This window comes from Dioscorea cayenensis, chromosome 9, assembly GCF_009730915.1.
Source record: "Dioscorea cayenensis subsp. rotundata cultivar TDr96_F1 chromosome 9, TDr96_F1_v2_PseudoChromosome.rev07_lg8_w22 25.fasta, whole genome shotgun sequence".
NCBI classification, from domain to species: Eukaryota; Viridiplantae; Streptophyta; class Magnoliopsida; order Dioscoreales; family Dioscoreaceae; genus Dioscorea; species Dioscorea cayenensis.
Window position 1 is genome coordinate 23629236 of NC_052479.1, and position 15564 is coordinate 23644799.

General features: G+C 40.0%; 1 non-coding gene across 1 annotated transcript; it reads left to right on the forward strand.

The window, feature by feature from the left end:
• Window positions 1-14108: 14108 nt before the first annotated feature.
• LOC120269668 lies at window positions 14109-14215 on the forward strand. Its single transcript, XR_005539311.1, has one exon. It is a non-coding gene; the product is annotated as a small nucleolar RNA R71 (small nucleolar RNA).
• The last annotated feature ends 1349 nt before the right edge of the window (window positions 14216-15564 follow it).

Sequence of the window (15564 nt, forward strand, 5' to 3'; positions counted from 1 at the left end):
AAATCCATATTTATCTTTCTTGATACCACGACTATTAGTAATATCAGAACAATCACAACGATACAACACAACTTTGAATTTTTGAAAGTAATCTAGCTCAATGATGTCATTCAAAATCCCGTAATAACCAACATTTCCTTAGACGGGGTTAGCATCACTTACGCTAGCATAACTCATTGTTGAAGAATTAACAAGGCATCCGGAATTAACAAAGCAAGTATAGAATACTTGCTTCACTTGTGTTGAAAATACATAAGGCACATCAATGACATGAGCACCAGTGTGGGTTAATCTAGAAAAATTCACCATGGTAAATCCATATATATCTTTCTTGATACCACGACTATTAGTAATATCAGAACAATCACAACGATACAACACAACTTTGAATTTTTGAAAGTAATCTAGCTCAATGATGTCATTCAAAATCCCGTAATAGCCAACATTTCCTTAGACGGGGTTAGCATCACTTACGCTAGCATAACTCATTGTTGAAGAATTAACAAGGCATCCGGAATTGTGAGTTCTCCTTAATCTTTCACGAGATTTGGTATGCAAGCGAAATCCATTGATGATTGTAACCTTTGTATCACTTAATAATTTTGTTTGGTCCTTGTGCAAGAAACCTAACTTCTTCGGTCACATCTCTTCCATGAGAGACCTACGAAATTGCATCAATATATGTATGGAATTAAAATTTGATGAATTTATAGAGAATTATGCTTCTTATTTTCAGCACTTACAATTTCCTCCAACCATCCATTAAAGGTTTTAGTGAATTGCAAATCAACATCACGAGCGGTTGAACGCCGACCATGCATTTGCTATCTCAGGATATTCTTATACTCACTACAATTAATTACAATATAAATTTTTAACTTATTCCATACAAAGTAAAAGATATGATAATGCTTCACTTACGATTGCAGTGTAACGGTAACATCATTGTGTAATAAGACATATCGATGTGCTTGTGCCAATGATTTAGCATCTAATTCTGCAACTTCAAATTTGCCTATTGGTTGTCCATGATTATGAAATAAATAAGCTCCCCCGAGTGCCTCATCAGGAACTTCTGCCAAATTCCTTGATAGTTTATCAAATATTGTTTCAACATCCTCCAGATATCGGGAACAAAAAGTCACACATTGCTCTGCCAAATACCCTTCGACAATAGAACCTTCAGGATATCTCTTGTTCTGCACATAGTTCTTTAACTTCAACAAGAACCTAAAACATGTATGCCATGTCAACTAAAAAATAAATTTAATACTTACTAATTATAACTAAAGTCTATAGTAGAAAATGTTACCATTCAATTGGATACATCCATCGGTAATGGACAGGTCCACCAAGTTTGGCTTGCAATAGAAGGTGAATAAGCAAATGGACCATTATAGTGAAGAAAGATGGTGGAAAAATCTTCTCTAATTGACATAAAACTATCACTGCTCGATACTGAAGTTTGTCAAGCTCTTCAACCTTGAGAACCTTACCACAAAGAATTTTGAAAATATTGCAAAGCTCAGAGATGGAACACATCACTTGTTTTGATAATGATTAGTGTAAAGCAATTGGAAGCAAATCATGGAGCAATATATGATGATCATGTGATTTTATAGAATGCAGCTTCCGTTCTTTTTGGTTTATGCATCTTGATATATTTGAGGAATAACCATCCGGAACTTTAATGTCCTTCAAGACTTGGCAAAACACATCCTTCTCCCCTTTTGTCATTAAATAAACAGCAGGAGGCAACCTTGTTCTTCCATTAGGAAGATATTTAGGATGAAGAACATGATGAATTCCCATATATACCAAATCAAGTCTAGCTTTCAAATTATCCTTTGATTTGCCATCAACATTAAGCATGGTTCCAATAATAAACAGCAGGAGACAACCTTGTTCTTCTTGATGTGCATCACATCTAGATTATGCCGCAGAAAGAGATGCTCCTAATATGGTAAATCAAAAAAATATACTTCTCTTTTTCCACAAATCTGCTCCTTGTGATTCGTCTTCTTCCTTGTCCATGACACTATCTTCTTGAAAATTGGATTCTTGCCTCTGTCTTTTCTTTGAACTGCTAGAAGTCTTTAATTTTCTTAGCCTTTGTTTCATTCATTTCCCATAGCTATATTGCACACCATTTAACATCAACAAGATGTCTGACCCACTTGTAGATAGAGGAGACTCAAGTAGCTCTAAGGTACCATCAAATAGATGTTTTTGAAGCCTATATGGATGATCTTTTGCTAACCACAGCCGATGTCCCATATAACAAAACTTTTGTCCATTTGATAACCATATTGATGATGTTTCTATAGCACAACAAGGGCAAGCGTACTTCCCCTTCATGCTCCAACCAGATAAAATTGCATAAGTAGAAAAATTATTTATTGTCCACATTAGAGCAGCTTGCAAATTGAAATTATGTTTCCTTGATGCATCATATGTCTGAACACCAACCCATAGTTGCTTCACCTCCTTGATTAGAGGTTGTAAGTAGATGTCAATGTCATTTCCTGGACCATTAACTCCAGGGATAATCATCGATAAGAGGAAAGGAGATTGCTTCATCGCTTTCCATGGTTGCAAATTATACGGGATCAACACCACCGGCCATGTACTATACGAAGTACTCAATAAATTGAATGGGTTGAAACCATCAGAGGAAATTCCGGGCCTAATATTTCAAGGATCAGAAGCAAAGTTTGGATATCTCGTGTGAAACATTTTCCATGCTTCGGCATTAGCAAGATGCCTCAGACACGCATCTTCTGCACAACCATCAACATACCAAGTCATATCTCCAGCAGTCCTTGACGACATGAATATTCTCTGTAATCTTGGGATGATGGGAAAATAACGCAAAACCTTCGCTGGTCTTTTGTGGACCATTTCATCATCATCATTGGAACAGTGGTTAGATTCAGTGGACAACCAACGAGAAGTGCCACAAACAAGACAAGCTTGCTAATTTTTTTTATCATTCCAATAGAGCATACAATCATTAGGGCAAGCATGAATTTTTTCATAACCAAGTCCTAAGTATTTGATGACCTTCTTAGATTCATGACTATTTGTAGGAATGGGAGCGGCTGGGAAAAATTCTTTCAAAAACTCAATTATATAATCGAGCGCTTTTCCAGTCATCCCACACATGCATTTTAGGTGGATAAGGCCAATGCAAAAATACATCCTGGAATGCTTCGATCCATCATAAAGTTTCTCATTCATATCTTCAAGTAACTTGTAGAACTTTGCCCCATCCTGGCCTTCATCATTGACAACATCTCCAATATTAGGTTCAATGCCCCCATGAACATCATGACGGATGTTAAAAGCATCACATAACAATTCTCCCATGGCACCATGGCTACTATTAGAGGTTGAAGTAGGATGAGTGGAGCTCGGAGGCATTGTAATTATGTCATCCAAATTAGATGTTCAAGAAGGAGCACGCTCCCCATGGAAGAGCCAACAAGTGTAACCCCGTAGAATTCCATCACACATTAAATGTTCTTCACTTGACTTATCAAATGCGAAATCAAGAAATGACTCCACTCCTTCTGCATACTCATTAGATAATCTTGACTTATGCATCTAACTCTTATCCATCACTGTTTACCATCAATGAAGTTAATACAATGCTTACAATTGTAATGTACAAACCATTTCAATTGGTCGCTAGTACATTACAAAAAATTAAAGTTAGAGTTAATAAATCAAATATTTTTGAATCTTTATATGTACTTCAGTTTGAAACTAGTATAATGTTTTCAATAGTGGATAGGAAACAACAAAAATGATAGAACATCGCAGATAAATTTGTTCAAATAATAAGAGATTACTTAAATCTACTCATTAAATAAATATGCATATTCTAAACTATATAATCTTATATCTGATAAAAGTCTATTTGCATATCTATAAATAAGAGGACACAAAAAATTGATAAAAGATAAATATGAGAAAGGTTGATGGATCATCAAGGACAAGGCAAGGGGACATGAAATTTTGAAGTTGTTGAGGTTGCAAAATCAATGTTGGTGACTAGACTAAATACATGATACATGATATCTAGTGTCTACTTGAGAGGATGAATGGTGGTGACCATAGGATGCACCTAACGTTCCCTTTCTTTTCTTTGCCCAATTAAGTCAATAGCATCAAACATGGACATTTACTTGTCCCCTTATTTTGTCTCCCTTTTATGCTCCTTGTCAATGATCAAATCAATTTTTTTTTAAATCATTAAAGACACCATTATTAATTTATGGCTGCTATATCTCCTCAAACTCACCATTCTTTATGGCTTTCCACAAATTAACTTGGAGAGCTAATTCAAGCCCACTTTTCCCTCTTCATTTGAAACCCCTAACAAACCATCCAAAACTCATGTAAAAAAAATGAAGAAGAACAAACAAAGCATCTTTCAACAACCAAAAAAAATAAAACAAAAATTAAAAAAAACGCAACTCTGTATGGCTGATCAGCTTGCATAATAAAATCCTAATCCACGGAAATAAGGGAAAAACACAAACATGTATAAGTTGTTAACTATGAAACAAATAATAGAATGAGCTATATTCAAGTTATAATAATCATACAAAAACTTGATCAACAAAAAATCAACCAATTATCATCGATTCTGATAGTTCAAATCCAATCAAATAAACACATACAGAAAATCAAATAAACAAAACAATAGATCAATCAATATGATCAAAAAACAACAACAAATAGTACAATTCAACATAACATTGAATTGAATGATAAGTGACATTCATCAAAAAACAACCAAACAATAGAATGACTATGAATATGTCACCAATCAACAAGAACCTGATTGACATCCATGATTAAAAAGAACCCATAAAATTCACAGTCAATCTAAAAAACATCTATCTTTTGCCATAACATACATCTAATCATAAAGAAAACACAATTAAGATCTTGACAGATAATAGCCATCAAACACATAGAAACCATTCAAAATCACAACCTTAAAAAAATAGATTACCAGAAAACTAAGAGCACTTTACCAATCAACAAGAAACCAAACCAGATCCTTGTTCAGACACTTCTCAAACCAAAGAAACCAAAGAACAAAGAACCAAAATTATAGATAAAACTCAACATCAAAGAACAAACACCACAAGAAAGAAAGGATTTATGCACAAAATTAAGAAGAGCACAAGCTGAAACCCTTTCTAGTCCTAGCGATCTCATCAATGCAGCAAGTCTCTGAGAAGGAATCAAGCACAAGACTCCTAGGTGTTCCAAGCATGAATCCAATAAACTTGGTTCTTAGAATACATAGAACAACAAAAAGAGGATCACAAAATCACACATTCAACAAGGAAAATATTGAATAGATACTATCATTCTTTATAGAGATCAAAAGACAAAGAATAGAAGAGTAATACCTTTGGACTGCGGAGATATGACGGGATTGAGCAGCATGCGCTGGCAAACTAACAAGAGGATGAGCGGCAATGGGGATTTGGATGGGGAGGCTAAGAGGAGAGGACGCATGATGGAGATGATAACCTAGACTAGGCAATGGAGACCGGTGGAAATGGAGGATGCACGATTGGATGTAGTGGCAATGGAGACTTGGAGGCGGCAATGCAGGAGCTGGAATTTGGAATTTGGGGGGCAGCAATACGATGAAGAAGATGACCTAGATTAGAACAAAATAAGACAAAATTGCCGGCATTTTCTACACAAATGCCACCAAATCAAGTGTAACTTCTCGGCCTCCTATACAAAACGCCACCACATCATGCGTAAACTCCCAGGTTTTATAACATAAAGACCACCACAACAACACATTTCTCAGTATATCTCATGCCATTTTAGATAAACCCCCATTGATGTTCTCAAATTCTTCGCGTCATCCGTTTCCAGCATTCGCGCGCATGCATATTGCTGGCGGTTAAATCATAAACATTGCGAAGGGAAAACAAACGCCGGTGTTTTAACTTAAAATGCCGCAAATGTCTAATTCTTCAATACTAGCAAGAGCTTTTGTGGCATTTTAAGATGAAAACGCAATAGATATACCGGCATTTATTAAAATGCTACCAATAAAATGCCGCCAAAACACATTAATGTTGTAGTGTTAGCAATGCTTGACTGATAGTTTAGGGTCAAAATTTGTAAATTTTGGAGCTCCATTGTATAAGATCCTTAAGGCATGATCCCAAGATGACTTTCCCCGAGCCTTATGGTAATAAGCCTTCCTATAAGCAGGCCGTAAGCACTCTTGTTTTGTTCAAAGTTTATATTTTTACATTGGCACACCTCTTGCGTGCATGTACTTGACAACGCCCCTTGTGTTTGACCCGCAAGTGCATAAGTCTGTCGAAGTAATAAATCCCAAGTGAGAGAGGTATCGTATCCACAGAGAGTAGGGAATAAAAATACATAAATTGCTACTTAACCAAGTGAAGATGAATAATGATTGTGTTGATAAGATGTGATGCAAACAGGAATAAAAGGTACAAGAATGAGAGGCACAAGTAAGTGCAAGGTAAGGCAATCGATAGAAGTGGGATACTCGGACAATGCTCCCCCTAGGACTTATGCTTCAAGTGCAAGACCTACCATTATAATTCCTAATTAATGCTCAATGAGTCATGGAAATCCTAAAGCACACCGTCCTAAACCTAAGGTCAACCGTGACTAACCCTACACTGTGTCCCGGTGGAGAAATCGCTCAGTCTCAAAACCTCACACTGCACAAAGTTGCATAGAGTTCAAGGGATTCCAAGTGATAAACCCTATTCCTATGTGTAGATCTTCCCCTTTGGTCCAGGCAAAAGACCCCTAATTACAATTAAGCCCCAGATACTAAGGTCACTTCAACGCTTCACTCTGTTGTTCAAACAACTAAGCCCCATCAGAGTTCATCCCTTAGCACTTCACTCTATTGTAACCGCAAAGCATTCTAGGAAATGGAGGTAGGATAAATCACACCAGAGGGGAAAGGGGACACTCCGCTACCTCTTGACTCACCCTCTCAACCCTCTCCAATCTAGCTTTGTCTAACCCTTATAGTGTGTCACCCATCCACAAAGATTACCAATATTGACTCTCAATCCTAGTGTCACTCTAAAGGAGAAATTATTCAACAAGCATTCAAGATTGGAACTCAAATAAATGCATCAATTAAGGAAAGCATAATAGAAAGTCAATAAAACAATAACATCCTAGGGTTTACAAAATCCAAGTACTTACTAGAGGGTTTAGCTCTCCATGGAGCACAATACAATCAACAATGAAATCGAAAGTAAAGAAAAGCAATCCATAGGAAAACCCACTCGAGTATTCATGTCGATGGTCTTGTGGACTAGCCTGGTCTTTTCCAAAGGTCCCATTGTCTGGCCTAGGGCACACCTCACTGGATCGGTGCCGACGAAAGCTCCCCCAATAACCTTCTTCCAAGCGAAGCATGGTGTCAAATCGGGAGAACCACTCCAAAGACATGCCAAAAGCCTCTCAAAACCCTAGCAGATGGCCTCTCAAAAGATGGAGAAAAGTTGGAGAGAAAGGGGAAAAAAGATCCCCAAAATCGGGCTGAATCTCTGCTTAAATATGGCTGCAATCGGGCATCCACACGTCCCTATCAATTTTTTACATGGGCCTGTGGAATTTCTATACAGGCGTGGATAATTTCCACATGCCCATGTGGATTCTCTGGAAATCTGATTTTCTGTCGATTTGTGAACAGTAACTGCTACAGTGCTCTGCTTAAACACTCCCAATTCCACACTTTTCATCAAGGTAACATAAACGAGCACACATCTATGCCATAGATCGCACTTTTCTTCAATAACAAGCTCAATTGGTTAAGATCTCGCTATCAGTGCACAAGTTGGGATACGCAAATGTGACTGCCTTCGTGCCCCTCCAACTCATTGTTATGGCTTGAATACATGGAGGATGGCACACATTCACGTATCTTAGACCCCCACTTGTGTCTTCACATTTGTTCCTCCCAAGACTCCACCAAATAGTGCATGCATGATCTACTTTTGGCTTCTTTTCTCAATACTTAGCTCCACAACCCTACAAGCACAAAAGAACACAAATACACATGTATTAGCGCTTAAACCTGATAAAAGTAATGCTCATTGTAAGGAAAGAACACTTCCCATTCTTAGCACACAAGCACTTATCAAACTCCCCCACACTTAAGCTTTTGCTTGCCCTCAAGAAAAAATAAAATATTGAAGTACAAAAGATGGAAATATTGAAATTGCTTGGCCTTAGGTTCACCAAAGCATGCAAGGAGAGCATTCTACAAGTAATGAAAATTTCAATACTAAATAGAAAAAATCAATGCTCTAGCATAAAACTTGAATAAAAAAGCACAACAAACCTGAAATCATATAAGTGTGTGTAAACTCAATCAATTCAACACAACGTATACTCCTCAAAGTTCTAAGTATAAGAGACTTATTTGTCTACAAGACATAGCAATACAACGAGATGGTAGTAGCTTCACACATCCTCTAAGATAGCCCTTTCAGAAGTGGCCACTAAGGTGGCTTTCACACTTTCGAGGCGATAGCTCTTTCTACTAGAGTGGTAGATTTCATTCATCCCATGAGATTGCTTTTTCTCTCATTAGGGCATAACTAGTATCCGACTTATGAGAGTAGCTTTATACTTCATAGGTGGTAGGTTTTTCCACCCAAAATGCACAACTAAACAATATATCTATTTTTTCTTCTTTCTTTTCTTTTTCCAATTTTTTTTAGCAAAATAGAACAAGAAACAAGACTAATTAGTCCTTTAAACATCGAGCTTGAGTTTCCAAAAGAGTTTCATGAGCGAGTGGTGCAACAAGTGTCAATCGGGAAAAAAAACCTAATAGAGTATGAGAACATTCAATGTTAAAAATTCTCCTAGACTCAAGAATACAAACATTGCAACTAAGGTGAACCACCATTGGCTACGTGAGCATGTATGTCAATCAAAACTTGTGTAAAACACATGTGCAAAGTGACTCCCCCCTCCCACACACACACTTAAGATGTACATTGCACTCAATGTACACATGCAAGCACAATAGAAAGTATAACAATCAAGTAAATATGTGGGAGTGGGCAATTGAAACAATACTCCCCTGACTCCTAATGTTGCGTTTGATGGAGCTAAATCCTTGGGAGTAAAGTTCCAATAGGTTGTGAAGCACACACAGCTCACATTGGCCGTGTCCATGACTAGTTCTCAAGTCCCATGCCGACAAGACCATCTGCACGCATACACAAGAGGGTTCAGGAAGCTTAATTAAAAAAACAGGTCGAGTATATAAAAGATAAAGCAATAAAATACAACTCAAAGCAAAAAAATAAAAAGATAAACTCCGAAATGAAGACCCTTTCTGAGTGTACAAGTACAAAATAAAATACAAAAATAAAGAAAAATATAAAGTCAAAGTAAAGCAAAGATGTATCAAGCGTCGGTGTCATCCTGTGTCGGCTCTACTGCCGCTGCTGGCGATGGTGGACTAGATGGATCAATTAGTGCATGAGCTGGTGATGATGGTGCTAGAGGAGTCGAAGTGGTCCGGGGTCGCAGCATAAATGGTGATCTCGCATCTCGCTATAGAAACTGCTATAAAATTTTGAAACACGCCATGAACTCAGTGTGCTGTGTGGCCTATGTCGTGCGGACCTCAGCAATCTCAGTCCGGACTACACCTACAGCACTCTCGAGCCTCTCAAAATGATCATAGACTCGAGATGGAGAAAACATGGGCACTGGGGCCAGATCCTGTACTGTAGGTGTCTCCTCGGTCTCTGTGTTCTCTGAATGCAGCCCAGGAGCGGCGTGAGGAGATTCCAGTATGTCATCTCTGCCCTTTACTGTCTCTAGTGTAGGTGTAATCAACGCATACACTCCCGAATGACACCTACGAACCATCCCAATCAATCTCATAGTCTCAATGCCTTGGGGAGCAGGTACAGTTGCCTTCTCGGCCCCCTGGATCACATCAAGTAAGCCCATGCCAATGACTAACCTCGTGATATAGGGACCAATGAAGAGGGCACTGATCCTGGCATACAGCCCTTGATGTCATATATACTCTGCCATAATGCGTCCCAAGTGTAGCGGTGTGCTCTGTACCATAGAGTATAAGTATAGCAGCGCCTGTTGGCTGAGCACACCAGTACTATCACAGCGCCTGTTCACTGACCTGCTCAGAACGGCGTGAATGTATCTGTAACTCGACCGGGAGAGGCAGGTGGCCTTTAAATCCCCGGGCTCATACTGCCCTTGTCCACATAATGCACTGTATGCGCGTTACGACGTCAAACTCCCTGGATAATATGTGGGCAACTGCTCATACTACTCAGTCTCTATGTATACTGCATCATATAGCCCCATCTGGATCGAAAACTGAGTCACACTCAAGCTATGGTACTGTCCGAGGGATCAAAACTCTATAGCTCCTTTAATGTCAAAATAAGAATACGAGCGATCAAACTGGAATGATGTTAAAACCTCGAGTGTCAATGTGTAGATGGCAGGCTCTCTGATCGACAATAAACGGCCCCAACTGGCAACTGCAAGCATATCCTCTATCTCCTCCTCCATATCACCTGCCGTCTGGATCTCTCTCAAAGTGTCTATGTCAGGAAAACACGACTGTCCAAATCATAACTTCGACAACCTCTCAAAGCGAGCCTAGTGCTTTGGAATCGCGAAATCCATACGTTAGACCTCAAGCGATAACTCTCGAGGGGTACTTGCCATTATGCTTCTTTGATCTAGGGGCCATATTTGCAAAATTAACACATAAAATTGATCAAAAGCATTCAAAAATTAATTCTGTAGAATTCCACACGGTCGTGTAGGATTTCCACAAGCCCGTGTGGATCCACGGGGTGTGAAAACCACACAGCCACGCCCCACTAAACCAAACATACACGTTTGTGTCATTTCTAACTTTATTCTAAGCATGTATAAACCTTATAAACATAGAAACGAAACAACATTCATCATTTTAATTGAGTAAAATCAATTTATGGTGAAGAAAAAAGGAATTGAGGGTTTACCAACAACTGAAGATTGAAACCTTCGAATTCGGCCAAATATTCAAGTAAAACACCTCTAGATCAACGGTCCGAGATCGGGAGAGTAGTGGAGAGTGTTCTCTGAGTGATTGGGAGTGTAAGAATGAATAAACTCAAAGGAATTTTAATGAAATCCCTTGGCTTTTGCGTTTCTGTACATCATACGGGTGTGTGGAAATTACCCACACCCGTGTGACTCCATAGGAGAGACCCACAGGGGCAGAGGCATGCCCTTGTGCGTTCTCGGGAAAACACTCTTTGCCTCTTTACACAATCACACGAGCGTGTGGAAATTCCCCACGCTTGTGCGGCCAACCCACAGGGACATCTCCACGCCCCTGTGGCTCCTCTGTCCAACTGAGAAAATTCTCTAAGTGTTTTCCACGCCCGTGCGGAATTTTCACATGGGCATGGAACATCACAGGGCCTGTTCACAGGGGCAGACGCACGCCCTTATGTATTCTCAGGATGGAAAGAAGCTCATCTGCAAAGATCCATGCGGGCCTGTGGAAATTATCCAGGCCCGTGCGTTTATCACAGGATCATCCACAGAGGCGAGTCTACGCCCCTGTGTCTTCTTGGGAAAAATGCTAAGTCTCTGCAGGATGACACACACCCGTGCGGAAATTACCCACGGGCATGTGAAATTCACAAGGTCGTTCATAGGGGCAAGTCCACACCCCTGTGCGGTCTCTGGATGGGCTCTGAATGAGAATGCATGCCTGTACGGAAATTCCACACGGGCATATGATTTCTCTAGACACTTAGAAAACTTTGGAGGCTTTGAAGAAAATTTTTGGACACAAATAAACACTCTGAGCCTGCGTAACAATGCAATTTTAACCAGAAAAAACACGAAAAACACACTCAAACGACCAAGATTCTTCCCCACACATGATTAGGCACATGATAACACCACAATGTCCACGAGAAAATCACAACAAAAGCATCAAAGAATCAAGACACCAACACTTAAAGCCTTATTCATGGAAACACTAAACTAAAAATTAGAAAAACAGTAAAGACTTGGGTTGCCTCCCAAGAAGCGCTTGTTTAACGTCACTTAGCTTGGCATACCTTATTTTACCCCACGGGGGTTCATAGATAGAGGTTTCCCTCTTACCCATGACTTGAAAGCACGATGAATATAGTCTTTTGAAGGTAGAGGGGGAGTTGTCGGGCTTGTTACCACTTGAAGGTCCGTCACTCTTAGTCTGTTCTTGTGCATCCCCAATAGCCTTGGAGTGTTTCTTGTGGCATCTCCTTGCCCTTTTCATCTTCCAGAGCACCTTCTTCATAATCCCCAGGGTAGATGGTACATCTTCCTCTAGACCAAGCATCATTACTTCTTTGTTCTCCACCTCTTGGTCTAGCAACCCCTCGTATAGGTCCGGATTCAATATTTTCTGCACATATTCATCAATTATCTCATTAGTAGTGTCAAGAAAATACAGAGTGTCATCAAAGTCAAGATAATGTCACATGGCTTCAGCGAGTAGGTATGTGAGTTTGTCATCTCCAACCCTCAGTGTCAACTCCTTACCATCCATGTCGATCAATGCCTTGGAAGTACGCAAGAATGGCTTCCTAAGTATCAAAGGAACATCTACATCCTCGTTGATGTCCAACACTATGAAATCTACAGGAAATATGTACTTGTCCACCTTGACAAGCACGTCTTCAATGATGCCCCTTGGATGTCTCACTGTTCGGTCCGCCAATTGCAATGTCATTTGAGTGGGCCTAGGCTCTCCCATGCCTAGCTTCTGAAAGAATGAGTATGGCATGACGTTGATACAAGCCCCGGAATCCGCCAATGCCATCTCTTCACCCAAATTGCAAATGTTGTACGGAATCACAAAGCTTCAGGAGTCCTTCTTCTTGCTCGGCATATTCTTTTGCAACACCACCAAATAAGAGGCATCTAAGATCATTGATGCACCCTCCTCTAACTTCCTCTTGTTGGTCAAAAGATCTTTAAAAAACTTAGCATACCGAGGTATCTGAGATAACGCCTCCACAAAAAGAATGTTGATGTGCAATTGCTTGAATAGACCCAGGAACTTCTTGTATTGCTCATCATTTTGGTCATTCTTCAATCTTGAAGGATAAGGGATTCTTGGCTTGAAAGCTGGAGATGCCACCTCTTTTCCTTTGTTGGCTCTCTCCTCAACCTCCACAACCTCGGGTGCTTTAACATTGGTCTTCTCACTTGGAAGCCTACCCTCAACCTCACGACCACTTCTCAAAGTGATTGTCTTCACATGTTCTCGTGGATTGGTCTCGGTGTTACTTGGCAAGCTTCCTTGTGGTCTCTCAAATAGAGACTTCACGATTTGCCCCACTTGATTTTCTAAATTATGTCATGAAGTAGTGTGGTTGCGATGTGTAGCCTCGACCGATTGGAACCATGTATCCGATGATTGCACAAATTAGTTCAAGGCTTTCTCTAAATCAGACATCCGGATATCCAAGCTTGAAACTCTATTCTCCATGTTTGGGGCTTGTTGTTGTTGAAAACCCGGTGGTGCGGTGGCCTTTTGTTGCCCTTGGTTATTCCATGAGAAATTACGGTGATTCCTCCAACCCAAATTGTAGGCATTGCTATAAGGATTGCCTTGGTTTCTCATTGCATTACCCACATAGTCAACTTGCCCAACGGAGGGTATACCACCAACGGTTATCGAGCAATCGGATGGGGCATGTCCCCCTCCACATCCATCACAACTCATTACGGCCACCAATCTCGGACAAGTTATAGTATCTAACTTCTTACTCAATGCCTCCACTTGGGCTGCCAATGATGTAACCGTATTTACCCCATGGATGCCGGCCATTTTCTTCTTCTCCCTAACATTCCATTGGTAGTTGTTCAACCCCATTTCTTCAATTAATTGCCGGGCTTCTCCGGGGGTCTTTCTACCTAAGGTACCTCCTGTTATTGCATTAAGTAGCTATCTTGTACTTGGGTTCAAACCATTGTAAAAAGTTTGAATGATCATCCACTCTAGAAACCCATATTAAGGACATTTTTGCAGGAGTTCCTTCAACATTTCCCATGTCTCAAATAAATACTCCAATTCCATTTGAACAAAGGATGAGATCTCATTCCTAAGCTTTGCAGATTTTCCAGGAGGAAAATAACGGGCAAGAAAAGCTTCTACAATTTCCTCCCATGTAGTGATCGATGCTCTAAGTAATGAGTACAGCCATTACTTTGCTCTCCCCTTCAAGGAATATGGGAAGGCTCTCAAATTGATGGCATCATCCGTAACACCATTGATCTTGAGCATATCATACACTTCCAAGAAATTCTCTATGTGACTGCTTGGATCCTCATCGGCCAAACAATTAAATTGTGTGGATTGTTGTAACATGTGGATGAATGTCGGCTTTTGCTGTGATTGGGCACCGCACAATGCTAGATTCATCCCCAATCGCGTGATGCGGCGTAATCGAGAAAGTGTTCTCTGTTGTTCATTCTGTTCCGCCATGTTGTCACACCCTTGAACTTCCACTTTAGCTAGATTCAACAGTTCTTTTATAGGTTCTTTAGCCCTTCTTCTGAGTGTACATTCAAGTTTAGGATCAACTTCAATCAATATTAAAGGGTTCCCTCGGGTCATAACACTGGGTGCACCACAATTCATAACGATGAAAAAAATAAGGAGATATGAAATATAATGAATGAATGAATTGCTAAGATAGCAAAGTGCAAAAGTATCTCTAAATGCCTACCCCGACAGCGGCATAAAAAACTTAACAACGCCCTTGCATATGACCCGCAAGTGCACGGGTTGGTTGAAGTAATAAATCCCAAGTGAGTGGGGTATCGTATCCATAGGGAGTAGGGAATAAAAATACATAAATTGCTACTTAACCAAGTGAAGATGAATAATGATTGTGTTGATAAGATGTGATGTAAACAGAAAAAAAAAGGAATACGAATGAGAGGCACAAGTAAGTGAGAGGTAAGGCAATCGATAGAAGTGGGGTTGTCGGACAATGCTCCCCCTAGAACTTATGCTTCAAATGCAAGACCTACCATTATACTTCCTAATTAATGCTCAATGAGTTGTGGAAATCCTAAAGCACACGGTCCCAAACCTAAGGTCAAATGTGACTAACCCTACATTGTGTCCCGATAGAGAAATCGCTCAGTCTCAACACCTCACACTGCACAAAGTTGCATAGAGTTTTAGGGATTCCAAGTGATAAACCCTATTCCTATGTGTAGATCAAACCCTTTCGTCCAGGCGAAAAACCCCTAATTATATTTAAGCCTCAGATACTAAGGTTACTTCAACGGTTCACTCTGTTGCTCGCGCAACTATGTCCCAGCGGAGTTCATCCCTTAGCACTTCACTCTATTGTAACCGCAAAGAACTCTAGGGGATGGAGGTAGGATAAATCACACCGGAGGGGAAAGGAGACTCTCTGCTACCTCTCGACTCATCCTCTCAACCCT